Source organism: Polyodon spathula, chromosome 17 (genome assembly GCF_017654505.1).
Source record: "Polyodon spathula isolate WHYD16114869_AA chromosome 17, ASM1765450v1, whole genome shotgun sequence".
Classification (NCBI taxonomy): Eukaryota; Metazoa; Chordata; class Actinopteri; order Acipenseriformes; family Polyodontidae; genus Polyodon; species Polyodon spathula.
The window spans coordinates 23225361-23237948 of record NC_054550.1 but is presented as its reverse complement, the minus strand read 5'-3'; the positions used below and the strand labels follow the sequence as shown (position 1 = coordinate 23237948).

The 12588-nt window shown below is 38.4% G+C and overlaps 1 pseudogene; it reads right to left on the bottom strand.

Annotated features, from left to right (window-relative positions):
• Positions 1-1234: 1234 nt before the first annotated feature.
• LOC121329667 lies at positions 1235-5628 on the bottom strand (annotated as a pseudogene).
• Positions 5629-12588: the final 6960 nt, after the last annotated feature.

The following is a 12588-nucleotide window of genomic DNA, read 5'->3' as shown; positions in this document are numbered from 1 at the left end:
CTACCCAAGAGTTCAGGTCTTTGTTTCAACCAGTTCCCCTTTTTTGCACAGAGATTCATTGTTGATTTACTACATATACACACACAGTCTCAGATATCTATGAGACCAGTATTATGAGCACTGGGAAACAATACAGACCAATAACAAATACCCATTAGTTCCTGGTTGAAATGCAACCTGGACCAACTACTGCTTAACACAACACCAGCATTATAGGAAATTAAACGCTTTTTAAATACTGGGCTGACAATGATAAGAGTGATCCGCCCTTACCAGGATGGGCAGTGTCAAGGTAAGGTAAAAAAAAAAAAAAAAAAAAAACTAAATACTAAATCAAATTGACAAAAATATAGGTTAGTGCCTTCATCAGTGTACTAAAGATATTGCTAAAATATATGCTGTACTGTATAGGTACCACAGATTCAAGTTTCATCAGATTCATAAACAAATTAAGTGCGGGTTCTCTAGCTAGTAAAAATTCATATCCCTGTTATCTAATTTTGTCAGCCCATCTGGCAAGTCATTTCTGAAAGGGGTGGGGGCGAAGTCCACTGAAAAAGCAACTGCAATTGGAGTCACAATCACACACCCCCTAGAAAGGTGTATGCTTGGAGGCTCTTCTGAATTAACTTTAGAAAGAAGGAAAAGCTGGGGAGCAGGTCAGGCAGCCCTCTCAGTTTCAGTGGCACTTAAACTGTGCGGAGGCAATTAGCACTCATCTTTCTTGTTTCCCAAAGCCATTTGGATACAATGTTGGCTAGTAATTTCTTCATAATTGCAACTACTTAGGAGTAAAATGTTGCATAAATAGGGATAATACTCACTACTGGGTGGGGTGTGAGATATATCCCTGAAATGTTACAATATTGAGGTAGGAGTAGTAGGATGTTTTTATGCTTTCAAAGGATACTCACAACAAAAAAGAAAAGAACAGCATTCAATATGTGACAATGCACAATACTGTGTAATATTAAATTCACAGTGCTCTTGTCCAACAGGGTATCATTGCAGACACTGCTACCATGTGCCAGTCTGTTCAATATTCATACATGTACAGTACAGGATCGATTTTGCATCAGTGCTTTTTTGCCGCCCATAGCATCTGCAGCTGTATCAATGTATATGTAGATAACAGCAGTAGAAACAAATGTGCTGCTCATTAGATTTGCAGCCTGAATGGATAAACCAAGACAAAATAGTGAATTTTAATCTGTAACAGTGTAACAATATCATTTTAGTTTTGGCGATTGGAAAAGCAATCTCCGTCACGAATCTTGGTATGTAGCTTGTTCACCTGAGACTCAACGATGTCTGCTCGCTCCTCATCAAGCTCATATTGGAGCTCAAGGAACTTGGCCAGTTTATCGTTAGCTTGCTCTTTCGCCTCCTCTGCAGCTCTCTTATACAATTTCACTTTCAGCTGCAGTTTTTCCACCAGGTCTTGAAGTCTTTCCACCAGGTCTTTTACACCAGGTCTTCCTCTGTCTGGTAGAAGAGCTCCTTGATCCGCTTATCATACTTGTGGATACCCTTGATTGACTGTCCACAACGCTTCTGCTCAACCTCAAGCTAATTCTCCAGCTCTCTGACCCTGGAATCCAATCTCTGGATCTGCTCTTCTCTCCTTTCATGGCGATCTTCACTGTGTCATCAAGACAGTGCTCCAGGTCCTTCATGGTCTGCTCCAGATGAGTGCTGGTGTCCTTTTCATACGCTCCAGATGAGTATGTAACCTGGTATACTGCTCCTTTTTAAGTTCTTCTGCCATCATAGAAGCTTCGGTGATAGCTTTCTCCTCTACATTTCTGCACTCCTGTGCAGACTCTTCCATTATGAAGCTGGTCTTCCAGTTTCTTCTCCTGGTTAATCAAGCTGATGTTCTGATGTGCACTTTTGCAAGTGTGAAGAAGTTCCTGCTCAGCCAGTTTTTGAAAAGCTCTGCCTGTAACAGGTTGTTCCTGTGCTCCACAATTGCAATATTCTCTTGCAGGACATCATTTAAACACTGCAAGTCATCCAAACAGAGCTGAGAGTCGTTCAGGTAAGCCTGTACTGCCTTGATTTGTTTCTAAGCATCAGCAGCCTGTCTATTGGCCTGGATCTCCATTTTGTTCAGGTCTCCCACCATCTTTTTCTTGACTCTCAGGTCATCAATGTGGTTCCTTGTCTCCAACTTAAACTCCAGCACACACTGGATGTTCCTCTTTACCTGTTCCATCTCTTCGACCTTCCCTGTGAGCTTGCGCTCAATATCTGCCTTCACATGGTTAAACTGTAGCTGAGAGTGCAGGATCTTGCTTTCCTCATGCTCAAGAGTGCCTTCTTCAAGTGTTCTGCCCAGCTCACCATTTTCAGTGAGAAGTTTGGCTCTCTGAGTGGTGAAATTGTTGAGCGACCTCCAATTTTCTTCAGACTTGGTTCTGTCTTCATTCAATTGATCATCCAGAGTGCGGCACATCTTATCCAATTTCACTTGATGACTTGTTCCATGTTAGTTTTAATTAGTTTTTCTCTTCAGTTTCTGCTTGACGCTTTGTAGATTATCAATCTATTCTTCCAGTTCAGCCACACTGTCAGCATGTTTCTTGCGGAGAGAAGCTGCTGTGGCCTCATGCTGAAGTGTAGCTTCTTTTAAGTCCCGCTGGAGCTTCTGGAACTCAGCTTCATGTTTCAGATTCCATTCCACCTGGGCTGAGGTGGCTCCCCATGCTTCCTCAAGGGGCTCACTGATTTCTTTAAACTCATGGGAAAGGTCAGAGTGTTGCTTTTCAACCTTTGGTCACGCTGCACTCTCAGCTTCTAACTCCTCTTCCAATTCCTCAATAGGAGCCTGATGCTCTTTAAGCTTTTCTTGGACTTGCATACCCACGACTTGTTCATCTTCAATCTTACTGTTCATTTGGTTGATCTCAAACTCTTTCTTCTTCAGTTTTTCTTCCAGCTGCTGCTTGTCATTTTTCAAAGTCCATCACATTTCTCTGTGTTAGTTTAAGATCCCCCTCAATCTTTCTCTTGACACGTTCTAGGTCCATTCGGACCTTCTTCTCCTGTTCAAGAGAGCTTTCTAGAATAGGGGTTGGAAAGTGGCGGCCCGCAGGTTAATGGCAGCCCATTTGAGGTTTGGTGGCTTTCTTTATCAATGTATTACCTTAAAAAAAAACATTAATTAGATCCGCCGCCTCGGCACTTGCGCAGCCAGCTTCTGTGTTGTTGTTGCTGGAGTGATTTCCTTACCGCACAGTCTGTCAGTGGTTGTTAGGCAACAGTTCCAAGGCACGCAGCCAACCTCACGTGGAAATACGTAATCAATGCTTATGTAGTAATTGATGGCAAAATGCTGAGCCAGCAGAATGACAGAGGTGAAGTTGGCCAAATTAAATAAATTGTTTGTTTTAATTTAAGAGAAATGTTTTTTTTTTCCCCTTGCTGGGAGCAAATTTAATAATTGCAATTTAATAACCACATGTAATGTTAAATGGGAATAGATTAAACCTGCATTTGTGTGTTATGGTTGCTTTTGGTGCGAATCTACATACCTTCAAAATACTATTTGCCCACTGATTTTTCGTCAGTGTTTTTTTTTTCTTTGAGAAACACAGAAGTAACGGGTAGCTAGTAAATGTAAACGAAACCCATTTAAATAGTTATTTATCTTTGCTGTGGCACAGATAAGCACTGTTTGAATTCTGAGTGGTTTTACATTGTGAATTCTGAGTGGTTTAAGACTGAAAAGACAATATCAGCAGTATAGCGGTAATGTCTTTTTCAAAGATTTCCATTTTTAAAAAAATAAATACAGTATAATTGTACTTTATGCTTTGCCCAGTGTGTTTCTGTAAGTACGTTGGTGTTGTGTAGGGAGTACAACCTGACAATTCAGTTAAAAATTGTTCAATTTTGTTGGTGGGTGCCCACAAGCCGCTTTGTGGGCCGCCACAGTGGCCCCTGGTTTCGTTGAGGTATTCTAGATCATCCACTTGTTGTTTCGACTTACATTTGGCCTTAGTTTGTCTGTTTTCTTTAGTGTGAATGTCATCCAGGGTCTGCTGGTGAGCTTCCTGAAGCTCTTCCTTCTCTTTGGTCAATTTAGCAATGATGTTATCAAGACTGGTCATCTCTTCCATCAGGTTTTTAATCCTGTTCTCAGTGGCTTGCCTCTCTTTCTTGACCTCAGCTAATGTAAGCTCCAGATCATCAATGTATTTTTTCAATGTAGAGCACTCATCCTCCAGCTTGCGCTTTTTAGCATTTTGATCTGTATTCATATCTTCTTTATCCTCCATTAACTTTGTAACTTTGTCAGTTCCCTCAGCTCCTGCATAATTAGTAAACAGGACACTGAGGAGTTTGATAGACAATTTCTTAATTGATTGGTTAATCCTCACCACCATCCATTGAACATTTTCTTGTATATTGACTTTGCCAGAGCACAAATGGAGTAATAGACCTGCTGCACAATTTGTCCCTTGGTCACATACTAATCTCTGACTGACTCTATGGTGACACAGCCCCTTCAAAAGGTCAGCTGAGTTAAGATCCATCAAATAAGCAGACTTGTCAGCAGACTCAGTGCCATCTGGCCTTGCCTGCTCCTCTCTCTGTTTCTGCTTGAACCTCATGTTACCTTAATGCATAATGGCACCAGTAAGCTTGTACATCCCAATTTTCACTTCTGGAATGAAGCCTAGAATGTCAAAGGCACTATCAGTGCCATCAATCCATCAGCATCATCTATGGATGCTATTATAACCTCTCCTTGAGATACATAGGAGTAATCATATGGTTTGTTGGTGATCAGACGCATGTGCAACTGGTTTCTTATTGGTCATAATCTGGTAAAAGATGTGGTAACTTCTTTCTGCTTTTAGCTGAAAGATGACACAGGACTTTTCTAGAAGATAAGTCTCAATATCAGCAAAGCCAACTTCCCGGAGGTTCCAAAATTGATTCATTTCTCAATATCTTGGCATTGCCGAAAGCTTCCAGAGCAGGGTTAGCTTGGATGATTTGATCTTCCAATGTCCCCTTGCTGGCATCTCTCTTATTACCACCAGCAGCAGCAATGCTGGCAAGGTACTGAATTATTCTCTTTGTATTAACAGTCTTTGTTTCACCAGATTCTCCATTGATAAGACCAGACTGGTTCTCACAATCTGTAAGCATGTACTGATAGGCATTATCTGAAATGGAGAAGATGTGAGGTGGAGCTTCAGTTGTCTTCTTCCCCCTGTAAGAGTTGACTACTGATGCATCATACACAGGTAGCCATTTATAAGGGTACAGTATAGATCATCCAAGCTGAGCAGTGCTCTTTGAGGCTAAACAGCATGGCTGGTTCATGCAGGAAAGTGAACATGGCCATGTCCTCAATTTTGTCAAACCTGGGAGGGTTCTGAGGATGCACATCACATTCTCTCACTGTTACGGTTCTGTAGTCCTCAGTGTTCACAGTAACCTTGTCCCCTTCTCTGCTCACAACCTGGTCCTTCATGTACTCCTCTTTGTCATCCACCACAAACACTCCTTCTTGATGTCAAAGGCACGGGTCTGAAACTCAAGACGATCCTTGTCAGACTTTCTCAAGAAAGGAGCGGCAGCACCAAACTCAGTCATGAGAGCATCACCCATTGTGAAAGATTGTTGTTCAGAGAGTCCAGAAAGAAACGTGGAAGATGTACAGCTTTCCTGACAGTGACAGCAGGCTTCTGTGAGTACCTCTGCTCCCAAAGCCTTTATAAGGTTAGCTATGCTGCTGAATTTGGAGGAACAGGAGATGTCAAGCAGACAATTTCAACATGTCTTAAAAATAGCAGAGAGGGCAGTAAAGGGGAGCTTTGCTTAAAGGAAAATTCCAATTAAAGGATCATTGACCTCTCTCTGTCAGCAGGACTCTTCACTAACACCACCCCCCCCCCCCATACATCAATCATAAAACTCAGCTGTACTTTTTTTTACCCACAGGGTCCTGTTGTGCTGTTCTGATTTAAAAAAAAAAACGAATTTCTGAAGTAACTTGTTCAACTTGTTTCTTTTACAGAAGAATATAATGTTATTGAAAGTAGGATAACATGCAATAGAGAGACTCAATAGGTAGTTTAATATAGTTAAAGATTTGGGTTAAGTGAGAGAAAGGAATACACTTCTTCCTTCTTGACATAAACACAATCTGTGCTGGTATTGAGATTAATGTAACTTTAGACACCATTTTGTCACTGATATATGAGATGGAGACTCTATTGATATTAAAAAGGGACAACTTAAAGTTAAATAATGCTGTATGTCTGTGTGTGTGTAAATAACCAACCTTTACTCATACCATAATATATATGTAAGCTTTCTGTCTCTCTGTCTGTCTATCCGTCTGTATGCATGTAATTTTTACAAACATCTATGGTCCATTTGTGATGAAACTTTCTAAGGCCTTTCTGTGATTACTGTTGGAATTGAATTTGCTTGCCAGTTAATACAATTATTTATTTGAAAAACAGTGAAAGAATAATGACGTTCATGAGGTTACCATGCTAAACAAAGTAATGCTTAAATTACATTAATGTTCATTTTCTATGTGCACTGGGAATATAAAAATAGTTTCTGTAGGGCTTCCTAATGTAACATGGGCGATATGCTACCGGGTGCGACCTCTATGAATATATTATGGTACTTGCCTAAGTTAGTCCTCTGTCCTTTTTTCCTAATAAATGAACTGGTCTATCTGTTGGTTTTAGGGTTAAGTGGTCAGAGCAGGGGAGTTTTTTTTTTTAGTAAACCAAAGTCGAGACAATGTCTATTTTAGGACTTCTGTCACCCCCTCACAATTCCAATATACTTTTCCTTTATCTATGATGAACAGCACATTGAAATCTCACGTCTATACCTCTATCTTCATCAAAGACTGTTCCCCACCCCTATCCCCACCCCCACCACACACACATACACATTTGCCAACCAACCCTCCGTTGTCAAATTCTGAAGTCCCAGTTCGCTTACGTCCTGTACAATAAATATGTCTCACCACTTCACAAAACAGTCCCAATTTTTGTAACAAAAAAGTTAATTGTTATTTCAAAATAATAACCACTTAAGTTACGAATGGTCTTTATCTAAGATAAAGAATATATTAAAAGCATATACCGGAAAAGGCAAATATATTAGAGAAAGTGCTGTGCTTTAGTTCAATGAAGGCACCAGTCATCTTGAAAGATAATATGCTGTTATTCCAATATCACACTTAATCCCACATTGCCTATTCAGACTCTGCATTCAATATTAATTTGTCTGAATCTGTAGTTTTGTTCTGGAATCAAATATTTAATTTGACCCCATACTTGATAACTATGGTAGTATTCATTTAACTTTTTCAATAAAGTTACTTTTAGTTTTTTGGACCATCTATTTAGTTGTCCATAAAGTTAACAGCAGTACTTTTGTAGTAGACAAATTCATTTACCCAGGTGTTTCCATTTTTTTGTCCACCACCTGTAGGTTGTGAAAGGCATTTGTTTTGTCCAATATATAAAGCTGTCATTGGAAAGTGCTTCAGAGCGATACAAATAGAACCTGTCAGGAGGAGATGGAGTGGGAGTCTTCTGGCTTCTTCTATTCAGATCACATATACTAAGTAACAATTTTAATCAGACAAGATAGACGGAGAATTGTACATTAATGGCTGATGTTTCTGGACCTAGCTATAAATAGAAGGCTATAAAAAAGGTTCAGATTTTTTCTGTGTGTTTTATGGGTTACATTTTGACTTTTAAAAACGGTTTAAAGTAAGGGTTTAATTACACAGATACACACACATATGTATTGGTAAAATGGGGTTTTAAATGAACAAAAAGCAGGTTTCTTTCAGGTTAAAAAATCAGTTTAGTAAGTGGGTGATATAGATATAGTTACTAACATGGGATGTGTCAACGTGACTGTCATCAGAAAAAAAGACTAAGGGTGACCGAATCCCAAAATGGACTGTCTCACCCTTGGTTTACTTAAATAAAGCTCCCCTGCTCCAACCACCAAAAAGTGAACTGTGCACAACAGCAGAATGCAGTTTGAATGCATAATCATGGCACTGTACATATATATTATAACTATAAAATGTCAGACGGAAAGGAACTCCTCAACAAGCAACACAGAACTTTGGAAATCTGTCAGGAAATAATTTGCTCACCAGGGATTATAAAAAATACTGCATTGGGGCAGTGTGTGACAAATGTGAATTTAATTCCCACCCTTTAGCATCCCACCTCTTGGGTGGGCAATACATTCTCATATCACACACTACCTCATGCATTATTCTCTATACAGTATGTGATATATGAGATCATTACATATATGTTCACCTTCAAAAGGCAGCATGGTATTTGTTTAGGTAACACCCCGTAAAGTCCTGATATCACCCAAGCTAGAGGTTCACTTTGAAATTCTACTTTCACCCTATATTGGTGCTGTGTCTATTAAGCTAAGGGACACTGTTGAGCAAATATTAATATACCCTCTGAACAATTTTCACAGGAGGGTTGATTCCAGGATATTATGTACTGTATCTACAGTATTTAATAAGTTATGTCAAAGCAAATACCCCACAAAAGGCTAATCCTCCACCTTCTCGGGCAGGACAGCATGCCCAGGTAATGCCCCACATGTCCTGCTATCAAACTTAGGTGGGGGCTGATGAACACAGCTCCATGGAATATACATTTACACAAGCTCTGCTTGAGGTACTTTCTTGTTGGCAACTTTGAAGATATTGTCTTGTCAACCACACAGTCTTTATTCACTGGTACCAATAATAGGACAGGCTGTACAAATTCTGTTTTATGTAACTTTACTTATATAATCTGTTTCCGCAGGCAAATCTCCCCAGAGTGCCAAATGTTTCATTTGCAAAGCTATCTGGCCAACTACTGCTGCAGCGATCAAATTATATACAGTACCTGTACAACATATTCACATTGAATTATTCATTGCCAATAAAAGGAGACTAGTAAAGGCCTCCTTTCTTCCGGAAACAATTTCACAAATTAATAGAAGTGTATAAACTGAAGTCCAGCCATATCCAAGATCATTTTATGAGCTGTAAAATACAAAGCCTGAATTGTGCAGACAGCTCCATGAACACTGCACACTGTATGACCCTGTTTCCTTTATGCCTCTAACAACAGGGGATAAATGGATGAGGAAGAGCAACAGGGTAATTTAAAAGAAAAAATCATAGGGCAGAAGTATATGCTTTTAAAAAAATACAACAATCTAAATACAGGACCGTGATAGTATTCATTATGTCATACAAAATGTAATTTAAATATTGATATATTATTGATTAAATATTGAACTGTGTGATATATTATGACACCACATGTGACAAACTATTAAAAACATTTTTAAAAGCATTGTATAACTCTCATGGATATAAAGGCATTAACAGTAGTTTGGCAAGCAAACATCACACAGGGGTGAATGAGTGATAGATAGATAGATAGATACACACACTACCAGTCAGACAGTAGCCCCTTGGTATATATATATATATATATATATATATATATATATATATATATATATATATATATATATATATATATATGTATGTATGTATGTATGTATGTATGTATGTATGTATGTATACAGTGCCGAGAAAAAGACTGTGAACACCAAAGATAATTATAGAAATTCCATAGATTTATCATGATAGCCTTCTTGAATCAAAACATCAATGCTTTTCTTAAATATCCAATAGGGTTTATATTAACCAATTCCATGCCTTTTGAAACAAAATGATGTATGAATTAGATGAACAATGAGTAATTCAGATTCAGGGTATGTAAAAAAGTAAATGAACCCCTGGTTTTATCAGCTCAATTAAGGGGATAATTAGAATCAGGTGTTTAAATAATTAGGTAGATCTTCAGGGGTGAGTTTGGGAGGCCCCACCCTATATAAAGATCAGAAACTTTGTGAGTTTGGTCTTCACCATACAGGTGTATGGAAACATGTCATGCCATGATCAAAATAAATCTCTGAGGACCTGAGAAAAGCAGTTATTGATGATCTTCGGTCTAGAAAGGGTTACAAAACAATTTCTAAGGATTTGGGGCTCCACCAATCCACTGTCACGCAGATAGTCTACAAATGGAGACAGTTCAAGACCACAGTCAAGCTACCCAGGAGCGGTCGTCCTGCCAAAATTTCTCTAAGAACAAATCGGAAACCATCAGGGAAGTCACAAAGAACCCCAGAGTAAGGATCTGTAGGCCACTCTCGCCTTGGATGTTCATCTGACTCAACTATCAGAAAAAGACTGAACAAGAATGGTGTTCATGGAAGGATAGCCAGGAGGAAACCACTGCTCTCTAAAAAGAACATTGCTGCCCATCTGAAGTTCGCCAAAGAGCACATAGATGATCCACAGGACTTCTGGAACAATTTTCTCTGGACAGACGAGTCAAAGGTAGAATGTTTTGGCCTCAATAAGAAACGTTATGTTTAGCGAAAACCAAACACTGCATTCAAAAAGAAGAACCTCTTCCCAACCATCAAGCATGGTGGTAGGAGTGTGATGGTTTGGGGCTGTTTTGCTGCCTCTGAACCTGGACAGCTTGCCATCATTGACACAACCATGAATTCTGCATTGTATCAGAAGGTTCTAGAGGAGAATGTCAGGCCATCCGTCCCTGAGCTGAAGCTGAACCGAAAGTGGGTCATGCAGCAAGACAATGATCCTAAACATACAAGCATATCACAAAAGAATGGCTGCAGAAGAAGAAATGCCGCGTTTTAGAATGGCCTAGTCAAAATCTGGACCTAAACCTCATCGAAATGTTGTGGCAGGACCTGAAGCAAGTTGTCCATGCAAGGAAGTCCTCAAATGTCACCAAGTTGAAGCAGTTCTGTAAGGAGGAATGGGCCAAAATTCCTCAAACTTTTTCTCGGCACTGTATATATGAACATTAAATGAGGATTCTATACCCTCTGAATTCTATACCCTCTTCTTACAAGGCCAGTATAAAAATGAATACTTGCGGTGTATACCAGTAAGGATTTCCCCCCTAAAACAATTAGTTTGTTTAGGATTTGCAACAAATTACTTCCACAGAAATAATGAGAAATTAGTGGATTATTCTGCCATCTGCAGGTATGCGGATTCTCAACAATATAATAACAATTTTACTGTTTGTCCTGCAACACTAGTTCTACTGTACTTGATGTGAAAAAAAAAACATTTATTCTTGACATGCAAAATTTTGATTCATGATTCATTTATACTCTTCTACAGTAGCTGTTAAGCTGGTTGAAATTTTTGTGAAATTAACTGAACAATGTACAGGGGTTTAGCAACAATCTAGCAATGCTTATTCCTCTCAAGTTATTCAGCGCTGCAGATTTTCTGGACTTGGTCAGTGACATTGATTTATGACACATGCATACTTTGTACTTCTAATGCTCACTGAAAGGACACCTACTGTAAATATTTAAATGACAAAATGCCAAGAAAGCCATTAGGTTGTGTGCGCGATTCTCTCATAAACGTCAAAAACACTTCACTTGTTTCTAATATGCTGCTTATTACCTTTGAACAGTCAATGTTTGCATTTCACAGATTTGACCTTGACTTTGCAAAATGACCTGGCTTTTTTGGTTGTGACCTTTCACTGAAGTAAGACTGAAGTAAAACCTTAACCATTTCAATTCTGGTATGATACACGGTATTATTTAGTATTAAAACTTGTTTCACTGAAACATAAGTAAACTTTATTTATGCAATATTTACAAACAGTAATATTCATAAAACTTTATTGAATTAGTAAACTATTTTGCTCTAGTTTCATTATACTGCAATTCTGTTCATATTTTAGAAATAAAATCAATTTGATTTGTTATTCAAGTTATCTTCAAGTGTAAAAATAAATTAGCTTACTACTGAGAAGGCAAGGAAACTTGTATATTTAAACATTTTAATGGAGGCAAAACAATTAATTTCTTCAGTACCTGCTCCTTAGCCTGCTACTGTAACTCTGCAAATAAACTGGTGCTCATATGATTTCTTACTTGAACATGCAGATGACAATTGCATGACCAAAGACCAATGCCCTGCTTATTGATTATGTACAGGTTGATCAAGGTAGAACTTGAAACTGCAATGTTTATTACTATGATTATGACCCATTGGTTATTACCTGCAATTCCTGTTAGATACAGCAGTACTTTGTTACTATGAGCTTCGGTCATCAGAATTACCAAATTTTGGTTAATCAAGTGATCATTTCCAATTGTGTATATATATATATATATATATATATATATATATATATATATATATATATATATATATATATATATATATATATTTGATTTTAAATTAACCATTACAAAAGATTTACAAAATGATTGACTGTGTATTGATGTAGCTAACTGTGGAGTTTACATACATGCTCAGGGGTCTGAACAAACCGAGGGGCAATAGAGAATGTATTGAACCCGAGTCATCGCTTCTCAAATGTATCAAGGGAGCTACTCCACCTCTTACTTCAACCACTAGCATTAATTGATTATTTTTGGTTGGAAAGCCATCGAGCTGGAATGAGCCAAGAA